The 17815-nt window shown below is 43.0% G+C and overlaps 1 protein-coding gene across 5 annotated transcripts in view; it reads left to right on the forward strand.

The window, feature by feature from the left end:
* Positions 1 to 17815, forward strand: part of GCNT1 (glucosaminyl (N-acetyl) transferase 1) — a 114694-nt gene that overhangs the window by 23360 nt on the left and 73519 nt on the right. The window contains exon 1 of one of the 5 annotated variants that reach the window (XM_024345521.3): positions 2505 to 2594. The exons of the other annotated variants lie outside the window; for them this stretch is intronic. The gene's annotated coding sequence lies outside the window, so the exon portion shown is untranslated. Of the gene's footprint in view, positions 1 to 2504; positions 2595 to 17815 lie in introns of those variants that run through there. 5 annotated transcript variants of the gene reach the window in all.

Below are 17815 nucleotides of genomic sequence, written 5' to 3' on the forward strand. Positions count from 1 at the left end.
ATTCAACAAAATGTGCCCTAGTCTTTTTTTACCCACCTGAGTATGTATCACAGTGTAGTGTTGGAAGGAAAATTTTCCTCTACCCACTAGTTTCAATTGCTTGGGGGCCTGAAGATTAACTGACAATAGATGGATGAACAGAACAAGAATTATTTATACATGCACTTATTACTCAGTAAGGAGTAACCGGATAAGTAGCCAGAGGTAAATGTTTTTATGTCAACTGAACAAAACAGGGAGGAGTTAAAACTTCAAAGGGGAAGAATGAAAGGTACTGTTTGGCTTTTCTGATGTTAATAGCTAGCTGAATTCACACTTCAGTATTCTCCCAAACAGGAAACTCCTTTGGTGGGTGGGGGAGCTAAAGACATCTGTATTTTCAGGAGGCCCTGCTTAAGTTTGGATAATGTTTATTTCTGTAGCTGCTGGTTGTACAGGCATTTTCAGTTTAAAATAATTTTCATATCACTTTTGTAGGCCATTAATTTCTTCAGTAATTTCTCAGCAACTCATAGCACGCCAGTAAGATCATGGCAAAGCTCACACATCACCCACCTGTATGATTGTAGAGGGGCCAAGGGAAAACGTCCGTCATCCTGTTAAGGGTTTGTTGAAAATTGTTGATGAAAAGAGTGAAACTTTGTAAAATATTTAAGAGATTTATTCTGAGCCAAATAGAAGTGACCACAGCCCATGACACAGCCCTCAGGAGACCCTGAGAACATGTGCCCAAGGTGGTCGGGGTACAGCCTAGTTTTATACATTTTAGGGAGACATGAGACATCAATCAAATACACGTAAGGTATACATTGGTTCAGTCCAGAAAGGTGGGACAACTCCAAGTGGGCAGAGAGGGGAGGAGGGGTTCCAGGTTATAGGTACATTTAAAATATTTTAGATTGGCAATTGGTTGAAAGAACTACTATCAATAGAAAGGAATATTTGGGTTACAATAAGAGGTTGTGGAAACCAAAGTTTTATCATGCTGAGAAAGCCTCCAGGTAACAGACTTTGGAGAAAACAGATTGTAAGTGTTTCTTACTAGACTTAAAGTCTGTGTTGATTGTACATGCTGGTCAACTTTTTCTGAATTCCAAAAGGGAGGAGGGTATAATGAGGCATGTCCCACCCTCTCTTCCTATCATGGCTTGCACCAGGTTTTCAGGTTAATGTTGGAGTGCCCTGGCTGAGAGGAGGGGGTCTATTCAGATGGTTGGTTGGTGGGCCTTAGAATTTTATTTGTGGTTTACAAAATGAACTGACAAAAGGCAGATTAAAAAGCAGAAAAAGGCATACAAAATTTATTTAACATGCATAAACATGAGGGAATTGCAGGGGTAGGATTACCCAATAACCCAAATGAGGTCCAGTTGCTTACATACTCTTGTTCACAGGGGAAGGGGAGTTGAGGGTGTAACAATTTTGAGGGGCAGCAAATGATTTTTAGGGGAAATGAATGAACCTGGGAGACAGGAATTAATCTGTAAATTATTCTCTTTAGAATTTGAATGAGCCTGAAAGGCAGACATTGTTTTGTGAAAAAATTCATCCAGGTGTGGTTACATTACTTAGTCTTCTTTTCTGTGATAGGTAATGAGATTTCGGAGAGGGGATGGAAGGCAATTGTGTTTTCTTTGTGGGTCCAGTCTTAAAGGTGATAAAGGAATATCAGAGAAGAGCCTCATCCTGTGCCTTGGGAGAGACAAAATGTTAGTGGAGGCTGGAGGGGTGTCAGAGAGACCTCGAGGCTGCTTCTTTTAGTTCAGTATACCAAAACACCATATTTTGGGGTATCACTTTTCTGAGTCCCAACATTGCCTTCTCTATGGCTGCATAATCTGTATAACATCAACAGTCATTCTTTCTTTTGATTCTCAGTGCTTAATCCCTTATAGCCCCCATCCCAATCATCACCATCTTATTTACATGATTATTGGCTGTCACAATCCCCCTCCAGAATATACACTCCATGACAACAGACTTTGTCCATCTTCATTACTGTGTCACCAGAGCTAATACCATGTCTGGCACAGGGTTGTTACTAAATACATATTGGTTGATAAAATAAATGGAAAATAAATAGTTTAAAGTGTAAGCTGGGCGTAGTGGGTCATGTTTGTAATTCCAGCACTTTGGGAGGCCAAGGCGGGAGAATCGCTTGACCCCAGGGGTTCAAGACCACCTGAGCACCATGGCGAGACCCCCGTCTCTACGAAAATTAGCCAGGCATGGGGTGTGGCTGTAGTCCCAGCTACTCAGGAGGTTGAGGTGGGAGGATCCCTTGAGCCCAAGATGTCTAGGCTGCAGTGAGCCAATATCATGCCACTACACTCCAGCCTGGGGGACAAATTGAGACCCTGTGTCAAAAAAATAAAAAAGAAAGAGAAAGGGAAAGAAAAAATGTAAAGCAATGTTTCCATCTGGAGCAGTGGTGCAGATCATACTGCTACATTGTGACTTAACAGAATTGAATCCTGACATAAAATGTACTGTCTAAAAATAACATTTACTAAATAAGTTGAGCAGCCACCACACAGTTGCTACTCTCTAACACCAGCACCTCTATCTTGCTGAGCTCCAGCCAAAGAAGGAAGGTAAGTCAGGAGGTGTCTCCTACTTACCATGGCTCCTGCAAAGCTGGCACCCGGAAAACATCTGGCTACAAATGCCTTTCCCAAGAGTGCGCCCTCTACTGGAGAAATGAAGAAACCTTAGCATTACAGGCTTGATACTGTGGCACTCCATGAAATTAGATGTTATCAAAAGTCCACCAAATTTCTGATTTGCAAACTTTCATTCCAGTACCTGATATTAGAAATTGCTTAGGACCTCAAAACAGATTTGTGTTGCCAGAGCACAGCTATTGGAAGCAAGTGAGGTCTATTGTAGGAAGCAAGTGTGGTCTATCATGTGGGACTTCCACCCTGGGTGCTCTCTGTATCAAATGTGTAACAGTGTTTTTTTGTTTGTTTTTATATTTCATTTCTATTTATATTTTTAGAGACAAGGTTTTGCTGTGTCACCCAAGCTGGAGTGCAGTGGCGTGATCATAGCTCACTGCAACCTTGAACTCCTGGGCCAAGTAATCCTCCTCCCTTAGCCTCCCGAGAAGCCGAGATTACAGACACACACTACCAGGCCTGGCTAATTAAAATAAATTATTTAGAGAGAGGGGTCTTGCTATGTTGCCCAGTCTGGCCTTGAACTCCTGGGCTCAAGCAATTCTCCAGGCTCAGCCTCCCATTTAGCTGGGATTGCAGGCACAAGCCACCACACCCAGCCCAAAGTATAACAGTTATGACTAAGGACATCCAGCTAGCATGCTACATAGATTGAGAATATGTTTAAGAATCTACTATGGCTGAGTGTGGTGGCTCACACCTGTAATCCCAGCACTTTGGGAGGCGGAGCCAGGAGGATCAATTGAGCTCAGGAGTTTAAGATCAGCCTGAGCAACATAGCAAGACCTCTTCTCTACTAAAAATAATTTTTAAAAAATAGCCAGGCTTGGTGGCATGCAGCTGTGGTCCCAGGTACTTGGGAGGCTGAGGCAGGAGGATGGCTTGAGGCCAGAAGTTCAAGATTGCAGTGAGCTAAAATCACACCACTGCACTCCAGCCTGGGTGACAGAACAAGACCCTATCTCAAAAGGAAAAAAAAAAAAAAAAAAAGAATCCACTATGAAAGGAAACATTTCATTCTCAAAACAAACAAATGAAAAATCCTCTCATCTTCCTGTTAGTGGTGGTTCTGAATGTTTGATATTTTTTCCTCATGGGGTCAAAAAGTACCTAAGTATATAAATGCAAGTGGAAAAATAGGGGATAGAAATCAGATATTGACAGTTTTACCATTTTCACTTGTGTGCAAATTGTTAATATGAATGTGGAAATATAAAGCACTGGGGCAAATCAAAATGTTTTATTAAACAAGTGTCAGCAATTCACCTTTATAACAATTATAAATAAACTTGTTAGATTTTCCTGGACAATGCCAGCATTTGGATTTTTACAAATAAGTAAATGTTGGCTGGGCACAGTGGCTCACACCTGTAATCCTAGCATTTTCGGAGGCCAAGTCGGGCAGATCACACGAGGTCAGGAGTTTAAGACCAGCCTGGCCAACATTGTAAAACCCCATCTCTACTTAAAAAAAATACAAAAATTAGCTGACCATGGTGGTGTGTACCTGTAGTCCCAGCTACTAGGGAGGCTGAGGCATGATAATTGCTTGAACCCAGGAGGGAGGCTGAGTGAGCCGAGATGGAGCCATTGCACTCCAGCCTGGATGAGAGAGCAAGACCCTGTCTCAAAAAAAAAAAAAAAACCACAACAAAAAACAACCCACACAATTTAATGTCTTATTGATGGCAACTCAATTTGTTTGTAGGTTTGTTTTTTTTTTTTTGGAAATGGTCTCGCTTTGTCATCCAGGGTGAAGTGCAATGGCTCAATCACAGCTGTCTGCAACCTCCACCTCCTGGGCTCAAACAATTCTCCTTCCTCAGCCTCCCAAGTAGCTGGGACTACACATGCAAGCCACCACACCCGACTAATTTTTGTGTTTTTTGTAGAGCCAGGGTTTTGCCATTATGTTAGTTCATTCTTAGGCTGCTATGAAGAAATATCCAGGACTGGGTAATTTATAAAGAAAAGAGGTTTAATTGACCCACAGTTCTGTATGGCTGGGGAGGCCTCAGGAAACTTACAATCATGGTGGATGACACCTCTTCACAGGGCAGCAGGAGAGAGAATGAGTGCAAGAAGGGGAAACAGCAGATGCTTATAAAACCATCAGATTTCATGAGAACTCACTCACTGTCATGAGAACAGCATGGGAGAAACCACCCCCATGATTCAATTATTAATACCTCCCACCGGGTCCCTCTCACGACACATGGAGATTATGGGAATTAAAATTCAAGATGAAATATGAATGGGAACACAGCCACACCATATCAGCCATGTTGCCCAAGATGGTCTCGAACTCCTGAGCTCAAGAGATCCACCCGCCTCGGCCTCCCAAAGTGCCAGGATTACAGGTGTGAACCACGGCACTCAGCAGTAGCATCTTAATCTACGGTATATTTCATCCATTCACTATGCAGATAGATAGTTCTTGATTTATGTTAATTTTATTTATAATTTTTTGGCTTTATTATGGTGGAACAATGATATGCATTCAGTAGAAACCATACTTTGAGTACCTATACAACCATTCTGGTGTTTTTTGTTTTCATTTTGTTTTGGTTTTTTTGAGACAGGGTTTTGCTCTATCACCCAAGCTTGAGTGCAGTGGTGTGATTATGGCTCACTGCACTCACTGCAGCCTTGACCTCCTAGGCTCAAGTGATCCTCCCACCTCAGCCTCCAGAGTAGCTGGAACTACAGGTGCATGCCACCATGCCCAGCTAATTTTTGTATTTTTTGTAGAGACTAGGTTTCTCCATGTTGCCCAGGCTGGTCTCAAACTCCTGGGCTCAAGCAGTCTGCCTGCCTCAGCCTCCCAGATTACTGGGATCATAGGCATGAGTCACTATGCCTGGCCTAACCATTATTTTTTTCACTTTCAGTACAATATTCAATAAATTACATGAGATATTCAACACTATTATAAAATAACCTTTGTGTTCAATGATTTTGCCCAATGGTAGACTAATGTAATAAGTATTCTGAGCACATTTAAGTTAAGCTAGGCTAAACTATGATCCTCAGCAGGTTAGGCATATTAAATGTATTTTTGACTTAAGGTATTTTCAATTTATGATGGGTTTAGCAGGACATAACCCCATTGTAAACTGAGAAATATCTATACTTTTCTAACTTAGTCGTCCATGATCACCACCACCATTGCCATCACCCTTGCCATTAGGCATCATGTTTTCCTCCTTGGAGGTTGCCGTGGTTTAAATGTGTCCCCCAAAGTTCATGTGTTGGAAACTTAATCCCTAATGATGCAATGCTGTTGGGAAGTGGGGCCTAATTGGAGGTGTTTTGGTCATGAGAGTTCCAACCTCATGAATGAATTAATGCCAATTATAAAAAGGCTGACACTGTGAGCTCATTCTCCTGCTCTCTTGCACCCTCCCTTTGCCTTTCCCCCATGGGATGATGCAGCAATAAGGCCCTTGCAAGATGCTGGCCCCATGACCTTGAACTTCCTAGTCTTCAAAACTGTAAGCCAATAAATTTCTGTTTATTATAAATTATCCAGTCTCATGGATTCTGTTATAACAGCACAAAACAGACTAAAACAGAGGTCAGTCATCACAGTTACCAGTTTTGGCAAGCTTTTAATGAACAAAAGAATCACTTAATTTGTACTGCAAAATGGCATGTTTCCTGCAGATCTGCAATGAGAAAGGAACAGATGATGTTACACTTTTTTTCTCAAGCTTCCATGAGATGGGGATTCAACAACTCTTCTAGGAATCATATAAGCTATGACGTAGTTTGATGAAATCCATAGAAGTGAACTGATTTAATGCCATCATTAAAATTTCCACTGTAGAATGGCAAGGAATTTATTGAGATAGTATCCTTTTTGTTGTTGGTGTTTCTAAATACAATCTGAAATAATTTGTTAGATCAAAGGCTTGCTTTTCCTTGAACCTGACAGAGTTGGTTCACAGTAAAATTTACCACATCAGAACTATTTGTTGACATATTACTTTCTACCTTGCATTCAGCACTAGATGCTAGAGATTACAAAGAATGGTTTGCCTTGGAATCAAAGGTGTAGCAATTGACTGTGTAAACATTTTCTGAACTGTGATGTTGCTAAGAAGCCAGCAGGAGTGGGGGAAGAATTGAAGAGTGAAATGAATATCCATCCTTATAGACAGGCAAAAATCAGACTGTAATATTTTGTTTAATCTTATAAAAAGTATCTAGTATTTCAACACTTTAAAAGTCCTTGCATTTTTCAAAAGCTAAGCAGAACCTGGAATCAAGGCCTGGATCCTGGGGAAGCAGTCTGTGCAGCAGGAGCCTGCCTCGGGTGCACATTTGAACTAGGGGAAAAAAAGTTGCTTCTACCTGTAGTGCCTCTCCAGCTTCCACTACTGACACAGCTTAACATTGTGCCAACACACAAAGGAACAGTATTTAAAAGACCTTGGTCCATTTTCACAGAGTAGGTAATGAATGAATTTGGAACTGAGAGGCAATAAATGGATAATAGCACAGCAATTAATGTGGACTGGTGTCGAACTTCAGGTAAGGCTGGATCTTGGAGTAGCCCAAAAAGTTTATAATAAATAAACTCTTTTTTCATCTCAAAAAAAGAAAAAAACTAGATAGACAAGACCTGGGCCTTAAAGTCTTTCTGTTTCACAGAGCACGCTGAGTAATATAAAACTGGATGATAGATAACTAAATCTCTTGTTGTGCCCTATTCAAAATGGAAAGGTCAAAAGTTGCATATTGGTGTTAAGACAAAGGTGATTCATTCACCACACCTCAGAAAAGAGTAAAAATGACATTAGCCATCTTGTAACTAAAATCAACACAAATGTACTTGGTCTAGAACTTTCAATAAAAAAGGACATCGAGGCCGGGAGTGGTGGCTCACACCTGTAATCCCAGCACTTTGGGAGGCCAAGGCGGGTGGATCATGATGTCAGGAGATTGAGACCATCCTGGCTAACACAGTGAAACCCCGTTTCTACTAAAAATACAAAAAATTAGCCAGGCGTGGTGTCACGCGCCTGTAGTCCCAGCTACTTGGGAGACTGAGGCAGGAGAATGGCGTGAACCCAGGAGGTGGAGCTTGCAGTGAGCCGAGATCGTGCCACTGCACTCCAGCCTGGATGACAGAACGAAACTCCGTCTAAAAAAAAAAAAAAAAAAAAAGACATTGAACCATCACAAAAAGTTCACATGAAAAACGTCACCCAAAGCTAGTAAGGAATAGTATTTTAATTTATTTTTTCAGACGGAGTTTCGCTCTTGTTGCCCAGGCTGGAGTGCAATGGCACGATCTTGGCTCACTGCAACCTCCGCCTCTCAGGTTCAAGTGATTCTCCTGCCTCAGCCTCCTGAGTAGCTGGGATTAAAGGTGCCCGCCAACACGCCCGTCTAATTTTTGTACTTTTAGTAGAGACAGGATTTCACCATGTTGGCTAGGCTTGTCTTGAACTCCTGACCTCAGGTGATCCACCCACCTCGGCCTCCCAAAGTGTTGGGATTACAGTCATGAGCCACTGCACCCGGCCTTAATTTAATTTTTAAAATACGTATTATTTACTCAAAAATATGGACAACCAAGCTTATGTAACAGCCCAGTGGGTTCATGTTGCCTGCTACCTAGACAAAGCCAATTTATCAAGAGAGGGGAATTGTAACACAGAAAGAGTTTAATTCATGCAGAGCTGGCTGTATAGGAGACCTGAGTTTTATTATCACTGAAATCGGTCTCCCTGAAAAGTTAGAGATGGGGGTTTTTAAGGACAATTTGGTGTGTCAGGGCCGGTGAGTCAAGAGCGCTGATTGGTTGGGTCAGAGATTAAATCATAGAGAGTCGAAGCTGTCCTCTTGTGCTGAGTCAGTTTTTGAGTAGGGGCCACAAGATCAGATGAACCAGTTGATTGATCTGGGTGGTGCCAGCTGATCCATCAAGTGCAGGGTCTGCAAAATATCTCAAGCACTGATCTTAGGTTTTACAACAGTGATATTGCCTACCCAGGAGCAATTTGGGGAGGGTCAGAATCTTGTAGCCTCTAGCTGCATGACTCCTAAACCAAAATTTCTAATCTTGTGGCTAATTTGTTAGTCCTACAAATGCAGCCTAGTCCCGAGGCAGGAAGGAGGTTTGTTTTGGGAAAGGGCTGTTATCATCTTTGTTTCAAAATTAAACAATAAACTAAGTTCCCTCCAAAGTTAGTTCGTCCCGCGCTCAGGAATGAACAAGGACAGCTTGGAGGTTAAAAGGAAGATGGAGTTGGTCAGGTCAGATCTCTTTCACTGTAATAATTTTCTCAGTTATAATTTTGCAATGGTGGTTTCCATTCTAGCCCTTTGGGAGGCCAATGTAGGAGGATTGCTTGAGCCCAGCAGTTCAAGAAGAGCCTGGGCAACATGGCGAAGCCCTGTCTTCGCAAAAAATACATAAATTAGGCAGGCATGGTGATGCATGCCTGTAGTCCCAGCTACTCAGGAGGCTGAGGTGGGAGGATCACTTGAGCCCAAGAGGTCAAGGCTGCAGGGAACTGTGATCATGCCACTACACTCCAGATTGGGTGACAGAGAGAGATCATGTGTCAAAAAAAAGAAAAGAAAAATTAAATTAGATAATAAATTTAAGAATAGGCTGGGAGTGGTGGTTCACGCCTGTAATCCCGCACTTTGGGAGGCTAAGGCAGGTGGATCACCTGAGGTCAGGAGTTCGAGACCAGCCTGGCCAACATAGCGAAACCCCGTCTCTATTAAAAATACGAAAAATCAGCCAGGCGTGGTGGCGGGCACCTGTAATCCCAGCTACTCGGGGGTGGCAGAGGGTAGGGCTGAGGCAAGAGAATCGCTTGAACCTGGGAGGCGGAGGTTGCAGTGAGCTGAGATCATGCCATTGCACTTCAGCCTGGGCAACAAGAGTGAGACTCCGTCTAAAAAAACAAAACAAAACAAGAATAAATATTCATTGTTATGGGCTGAATTGTGTCATCCCCAAATTCATAAGTTAAAGTCCTAACCCCTAGTTCCTCAGAATTGACTGTGTTAGTTAAAATGAGATCATTAGGGTCAGCTCCAATCCAAAATGACTAGTATCCTTATATGACAAAGAAATTTAAACACAGACATACACAGAGAAAAGACCATCTGAGGACACAGGGAGAAGACAGCCATCTGCAAGATAAGGAGAGAGTCCTCAGGAGACACTAATTCTGCCAACACCTTTTTTTTTTTTTTTTTTTTTGAGATAGGGTCTCACTGTGCTGCCCAGGCTGGAGTGTAGTGGCACAGTCTTGGCTCACTGCAGCCTTGACGTTCTGGGCTCAAGAAATCCTCCTACCTCAGCCACTACAGCTACACACCCATGCTCAGTTAATTATTGTATTTTTTGTAGACACAGCGTTTCACCAAGTTGCCCAGGCTGGTCTCAAACTCCTGGGCTCAAGCGATCTGCCTGCCTCGGCCTCCCAAAGTGCTGGTATTACAGGCGTGAGCCACCATGCTTGGCCAGGGGTAATATACTTCTGACAGGGGTATAAATTGGTATTACCTTCTGAAGGAAAATTTGGCAATAAATATTAACCTTAGAAAGTGAATACACTTTGACATATCAGTTATACTTTTGAGAATGAATGATATAGAAATATCAATGTTGTCAAAGATGTTTATTACAGCATAGTTTATACATGTGAAAAATTATAAATTTCCTGATAATAAAAATTAAAAGGATTAGTTGAGGAAATGTTAGCTCTTGGCATGTAATCCCAGCACTTTAGGAGGCAAAAGTGGGCAGATCACTTGAGGCCAGGAGTTCGAGACCACCCTGGCCAACATGGTGAAACCGCATCTCTACTAAAAGCACAAAAATCAGCATGGTAGCACACACCTGCAGTCCCAGATAGTTGGGAGGCTGTGGCACGAGAATTGCTTGAACCCGGGAGGTGGAAGTTGCAGTGAGCCAAGATCACGCCACTGTAATCCAGACTGGGCAACAGAGCAAGACTCTATCTCAAAAACAAAACAAACAAACAAACAAACAAAAAACACATGAAAAACATTAAAGGCCGAGGCGGGCGAATCACAAGGTCAGGAGATCGAGACCATCCTGGCTAATACGGTGAAACCCCGTCTCTACTAAAAATACAAAAAATTAGCCGGGCGTGGTGGCTGGCGCCTGTAGTCCCAGCTACTCGGGAGGCTGAGGCAGGAGAATGGCATGAGCCCGGGAGGTGGAGCTTGCAGTGAGCCGAGATCGTGCTACTGCACTCCAGCCTGGGTAAAAGAGCGAGACTCCGTCTCAAAAAAAAAAAAAAAAAGAAACTTTAAAAAAAAGAGACAGAGAAATGGAGAAATGTTGGCTCCTTAAGCTAAAATACAAGTAGTCATTACAATTGCTATTTTGGCAGGTCAATTAGATATGCATAAATTTATTTGTTTAATTTATGAGCTATTTTAAATACACAAAATAAATGAGAATAATATGAATACCTATCACTGATTTTAAAAATGTTAATATTTTGATATATTTGCTTTTTTTGACTTCTGTTTTTAAAAAGAAACAGAACATTATAGATCCAGTTAAATAATCTTTGTGCCCCTCCCCAATGGTATTTTCCTCCCACCACCATCTTCATCCTCTGAATGGTAACCATTGTCAAAATTCCCTTCACTCAACATTGTATTTTCAAGATACCTTTACTTTGAATAATGTAGCTGTTGCGTATTCTATTTTTTTTTTTTTTTTTTGAGACAGAGTTTTGCTGTTGTTGCCCAGGCTGGAGTGCAATGGCGCGATCTCAGCTCACCACAACCCCTGCCTCCTGGGTTCAAGCGATTCTCCTGCCTCAGCCTCCTGAGTAGCTGGGATTACAGGCGTGCACCACCACACCCGGCTAATTTTGTATTTTTAGTAGAGACGAGGTTTCTCCATGTTGGTCAGGCTGGTCTCAAACTCCCGACCTCAGGTGATCTGCCTGCCTTGGCCTCCCAAAGTGTTGGGATTACAGGCGTGAGCCACCACGCCAGGCCTCTTTTTTTATTATTATAGCTTTTATTTTAGGCTCAGGGATACATGTGCAGGTTTGATCTTAATATTTAGATAAACTGCACATCACAGGGGTTTGGTGTACAGATTATTTCATCCCCCAGGTAATATATTGCCCAATATTTCTTCTAATTGTGACATAATATTCCATTATATGAGTACACTATAATATACATTTCTCTTCTTCTTTTGATCAGTCACTTTGTTCGGTTTTTTTCTGATTCTATTCCTATAGCATGCACAAGGTTGCCATGAGCATTCTTGTACCTATTTCCTTGGGCACATGTGTGAGATTTTCTCCAAGGTGTATATTTAAGATTTGAATTGCTGAGGCATTGAGTATATGCATCTTTAACTACACTAGATATTGCCTCAATGCTTTGCAAAGTGGTTGTATCAATTTATACTCCCATTGTGTATCAAGTAGTTTTTGCTGTGTAGCAAATCATTCCTTAATACAGTGGCCTAAAAACCAACATTTATTATTCCTCATGATTTTTTGGATTGGCAGCCTGTTCTCCTGGGCTGGTGATCTTGGCCAGGGCTGGATTTTCTAAGATAGCTTATTCATATGTGACAGCTGGAGTCTCTCTCATCATTTAGGAGGCTAGGTCCAGCTTGCTCACACACAAGCAGAAAGATTCTTGCCAGCAAGAAAGTACAAGCCCTAATGAATAGAAGGTTTTCAAGCCTCTGTTTTCTTTCTTTCTTTTTTTTTTTTTTTTTTTTTTTTTGAGACGGAGTCTCGCTGTCTCCTAGGCTGGAGTTCAGTGGCACAATCTCGGCTCACTGCAAGCTCCGCCTCCCGGGTTACTGCCATTCTCCTGCCTCAGCCTCCTGAGTAGCTGGGACTAGAAGCGCCCGCCACCACGCCCGGCTAATTTTTTGTATTTTTATTAGAGATGGGGTTTCACTATGTTAGCCAGGATGGTCTCGATCTCCTGACCTTGTGATCTGCCCGCCTTGGCCTCCCAAAGTGCTGGGATTACAGGCGTGAGCCACCATGCCCAGCCTCAAGCCTCTATTTTCATCACATTTGCAAATGTCCCATTAGCCAAAGCAAGGCACATGACCAAGCTCAGATTCAAGGGGCAGAGAAATATACTCTAGCCTTTGGTGGCAAAAGAGACAAAATTATATGGTAAAGCGTTATGCATACAGGAATGGGAGAAATATGTAGCTGTTTTTTTGCAACCTACTATATACTGGCAGTGGGTGAAAGTTCTATTTCCCTACATTCTTGACAACACTTGGTATTACATGACTTTTAAATTTTTTGCCAATCCGAGAAGGATTTAAAAAATCTCATTATTGTTTCTATTTTAATTTGCATTTTTCTGGTCATTAGTAAGGTTGTATATCTTTTCACATAATTATTGACAGAACACTCATTTTTTTTTTTTTTAACAGGGTTTCACTCTGTTGCCCAGGCTGGAGTGCAGTAGTGGGATCATGGCTCCCTGCATCCTTGACCTCGGGGGCTCAAGTGATCCTTCCACCTCAGCCTCCTCAGTAACTGGGACTAAGGGTGCTTGCCACCATGTTCGACTAATTTTTTTTTTTTTTTTTTTTTTGGTAGAAATGAGGTCTCACTATGTTGCCTAGGCTGGTCATGAACTCCTGAGCTCAAGCCATCCTCCTTCCTTGGTCTCCCAAAGTGCTGGGATTACAAGAATGAGCCACTGCACCTGGTCAGCCCTCTTTTTTTTTGAGACCAAGTCTCACTCAGTGGCCCAGGCTGAAGTGCAGTGGTGCAATCTCAGCTCACTGCAACCTCCGCCTCCCAGGCTCAAGTGATTCTTGTGCCTCAGCCCCCTGAGTAGCTGGGAATACAGGTGTACACCAAACCACACCCAGCTAATTTTTGTAATTTTAGTACAGATAGGGTTTCACCATGTTGGCCAGGCTGGTCTCGAACTCCTGACCTCAAGCAATCCACCTACCTTGGCCTCCCAAAGTGCCGGGATTACGGGCATGAGCCACTGTACCTGGCCTCATCTCTTAAAGTAACATGCACACACATACACAGGAAAAAGAATGAAAGAATATATATTGGAGTAGTTCAATTTGGGTAGTGGAGTTACAGATGATTTTTATTTTCTCATATCTAAATTTTCTAAAATGAACATCTGTTACAGAGGGAGGAAAGTAAATGAATATGTTAAAACGTCCTGGCAAAATCCCCAACTGGGCTAACAATAACTAGGTGCACTGAAATTTAGTTCTGACACTAACCACATGGAGTTAGCATCAGACTCCACAAGGTAAGGCTCAATCCTCCACAAGACTGCCCTCACGTCAGATGCCAGCCCTTAGCAGGGACTCCAGGTCATCCATACTCTGACCTACTTGCTACAGATTTGGGGGTCCCATGATCCACTCAGTTTCAGTAACTTGCTAGGACAACTCACAGAACTCAGGAAAGTGCTACACTTATGATTATAATTTTATTATAAAAGTTACGCATAGGGTGAGGTCTGGGAGAGAACACAGAGCTTTCTTGCTCTCTCCTCTTGAAATCAGGAAACATCACCCTCCTAGCACATCAATGTGTTCACCAACCTGGAATTCCCACTGAGCCTCCGTGATCAGAGTCTTTTATTGGGGTTTCATTATCTAGGCATGATTGATTTAATCACTGTCCACTTGATTGAACTCAATCTCCAGCCCCAGTCGCCTCTTTGGAAGTCGGGAGGTCAGGCTGATATCAAAGCGCCAACCCTCAAATTAAACGGTTGGTCTTTCCAGTGACCAGTCCCCTAGCTGTAGCCATCCAAGAGCCCGCCATTAATACCTCATTAGCACAACAAAGACTCCTATCCCTTAAGAAATTCCAGGCCAGCCACGTTGGCTCATGCCTGTAATTCCTGCACTTTATGAGGCGAGGTGGATGGATCAATTGAGGTCAGGAGTTTGAGACCAGCCTGGCCAGCATGGTGAAACCCCATCTCTATTAAAAATGCAAAAATTAGCCGGGTGTGGTCATGGGCACCTATAATCCCAGCTTCTTGAGAGCCTGAGGCAGAAGAATCGCTTAAACCCGCGAGGCAGAGGTGGCAGCAAGCTGAGATTGCACCACTGCACTCCAGTCTGGGCAACAGAGCAAAATTCTGTCTCAAGAAAAGGAAAGAAAAGGAAAGAAATTCCAAGGGTTATAGAAGCTCCTTGCCAAAAGCATGAGACAAAGACCAAATTTTTTATTGGGTGACATAAATATACTACATTTAGTATATTACATAAAATACATTACATCTAGTCCAAAAAAAATGTAGGCAATCCAAATTAAAATTGTCTAGTGAAAATATGGGCAATTGAGTCTTAAAATGTCTAATATCTAGTTTAATATATTTGATTGTTTTTTGTTTTTTCAAGACAGGGTTTCACTCTGTTGCCCAGGCTCAAATGCAGTGGTGTAATCATGGCTCACTGCAGTCTCAACCTTCTAGGCTCAAGCGGTCCCACCTCAGCCTCCAGAGTAGCAGGGACTACAGGCACGCAGCACCATGTCTGGCTAATTTTTGTATTTTTTATAGAGACAGGGTTTTGCCATGTTGCCCAGGCTGGTTGAGAACTCCTGAGCCTAGGTGATCCACCTGCCTGGGCCTCCCAAAGTGCTGGGATTACAGGCGTGCTCCACTGTGCCCATCCTTAGTTTAATATTGTCTTTCACGTACTGATAGCAGTAGGAGGCAGTCAAATGACTAGGCAATGGGGTGGATCCCTGGTAAAACCCCACCTTCAAGCCAAAAGCAGTTTAAAGCCTGAAAGCCAAGCTAAAAGTCTTGCATAAACATAGGAACTGGATTGAGAATCTCTATTTGTCATGCTTTCCTTTGATTGATCCTCACCCTTCACCTATTTTATATATACCTTCTCTTTCCTAATTGTTTTTTTACAGTCATGCTCACCTTTGAACGGTGCCTTTGTTTTAGCCTTTTTTGGATACTCACAAACCAATTAGCATGCACTCCTGCCTTCTGAGCCCACAAAAGCCCCATACCCAGCCACACTGAGAGAGAGACCACCCGACCAAGTGGGAGACCACCCTTGTGGCCCCTCTCTACTGAGAGCTGTTTCATTAGCTGTTTCATCACTCAATAAAACTCTTCTCTGCCCTCCTCACCCTTCAATAGTCAGCATAATCTCATTCTTCTTGGATGCGAACCAAGAACTTGGGACCCCTCCAAATGCAGGTACAAAGACAACAGTAACACTGTAGCCCTCTGCCCTGCCCCCTCTTCGGAGCTCAGCAGTTGCCCCACGTAACGGAAAGTAGCAGGTCCAGGTCATCCCCAAACCCATGGGCTGGAGTGGGGCAATGGGACTGACAGAACTGTTAACGTGCCCCTGTTCATCAGGCTGTGGAGGGACTAAAACAGCTGTTAGCACACTGTAACACCCACTCTGGGGCTTTGGGGTTGCAGGTTTTGCTGTTTGTGTGCCATGGTGTACCCCTCATCTGTATGCTGGAGTCCACCATGGGAGTCACTTGCCACATGCCTGGGCCAGCCACTAGCCCCACATGTAGACTGCTCCTGTGCTGGCCTTTGGAGAGGCCAGCCAGACCCTGGACTCACTTGCCCACACACCCCCTCCTGCCAGGGGCTGAGTGCTACAGTCGCGGTGGCCACAGGATCCATGCTGGAGTGCAAGCCAGGCACAGTTTGGCAGGCTAAGTGGGCAGGGTGCCTCTTGCAGGGAGCCCTGGGCCGAGGGAAGCCTGGGCAGGGGTGTCACCAGCCGGAGGTTTCCTGCTGGCAAGGTGGTTGAGAAAAATCCTGCGTCAGTACCAGATAGTAGGCTGTGTGATGGATTTAAGACAACACGGGATTCTGACCCTTCCACTTTCTAGTGGCTGTGACTTCAGCCCTCAGTTTGTTGTCCTTCAGTGAAACTCCTCATATCCCTCAATTGTTGCAAAGTGCCACTGAGCTGATGCCTGTGAAAGAGCTCTGTAAAATTCAAAGTTATATAAAAATAATACAGCAGTTCCTCCTTATTCTTGGGTTCACTTAATCTATAACCTAAGAAGTAGAAGTTGCAACTACATGCTACATGACTCAGATCAGAGTCACATCTCTCTCAAGGCTTATAGTGTTTGGGGGATTTCAACAGCTTTTACATTTTATTTTCACATTATGCATAGGAAAAAGCATAGCACTTACAGGGTTCAGTACTATTAAGGATTTCGAGTATCCACTGGGGGTCTTGGAACGTATCCCCTGTGGATAAGGGGGGACTAATGTAGTATGATTATCATCATCAACAGCAGCTATGACACCAGGATAGATAGGCTAGAGAGAGCTCTCTGAGCCATAGGTCATGTTCAGGACTCACTATTGTGGGAAGTCAGGGACCCCGAATGGAGTGACTGGCTGGAGCCATGGCAGAGGAACATAAATTGTGATTTCATGGACATTTATCACTTCCCTAATAATACTTTTATAATTTCTTATGCCTGTCTTTAATCTCTTAATCCTGTTATCTTTGTAAGCTGAGGATGTATGTTACCTCAGGACCCTGTGATGATTGTGTTAACTGTACAAATTGATTGTAAAACGTGTGTTTGAACAACATGAAATCTGATTGTAAAACATGTGTGTTTGAACAATATGAAATCAGTGCACCTTGAAAACTAACAGAATAACAGCGATTTTAGGGAACAAGGGAAGACAACCTTAAGGTCTGACTGCCTGCGGGGTGGGGCAAAAAGAGCCATATTTTTCTTCTTGCAGAGAGCCTATAAATGGATGTGCAAGTTAGAGAGATATCGCTAAATTCTTTTCCTAGCAAGGAATATAATATTAAGACCCTAGGAAAAGAATTGCATTCCTGGGGAGAGGCCTATAAACAGCCACTCTGGGAGGGTCTGTCTTATGCGGTTGAGATAAGGACTGAAATACGCCCTGTCTCCTGCAGTACCCTCAGGCTTATTAGGGTGGGGAAGAAATCCTGCCCTGGTAAATTTGAGGTCAGACCAGTTCTCTGCTCTCGAACCATGTTTTCTGTTGTTTAAGATGTTTATCAAGACAATACGTACACAGCTGAACATAGACCGTCATCAGTAATTCTAATTTTGACCTTTGCCTTGTGATCTTTGCTT

This window comes from Pan troglodytes, chromosome 11, assembly GCF_028858775.2.
Source record: "Pan troglodytes isolate AG18354 chromosome 11, NHGRI_mPanTro3-v2.0_pri, whole genome shotgun sequence".
Classification (NCBI taxonomy): Eukaryota; Metazoa; Chordata; class Mammalia; order Primates; family Hominidae; genus Pan; species Pan troglodytes.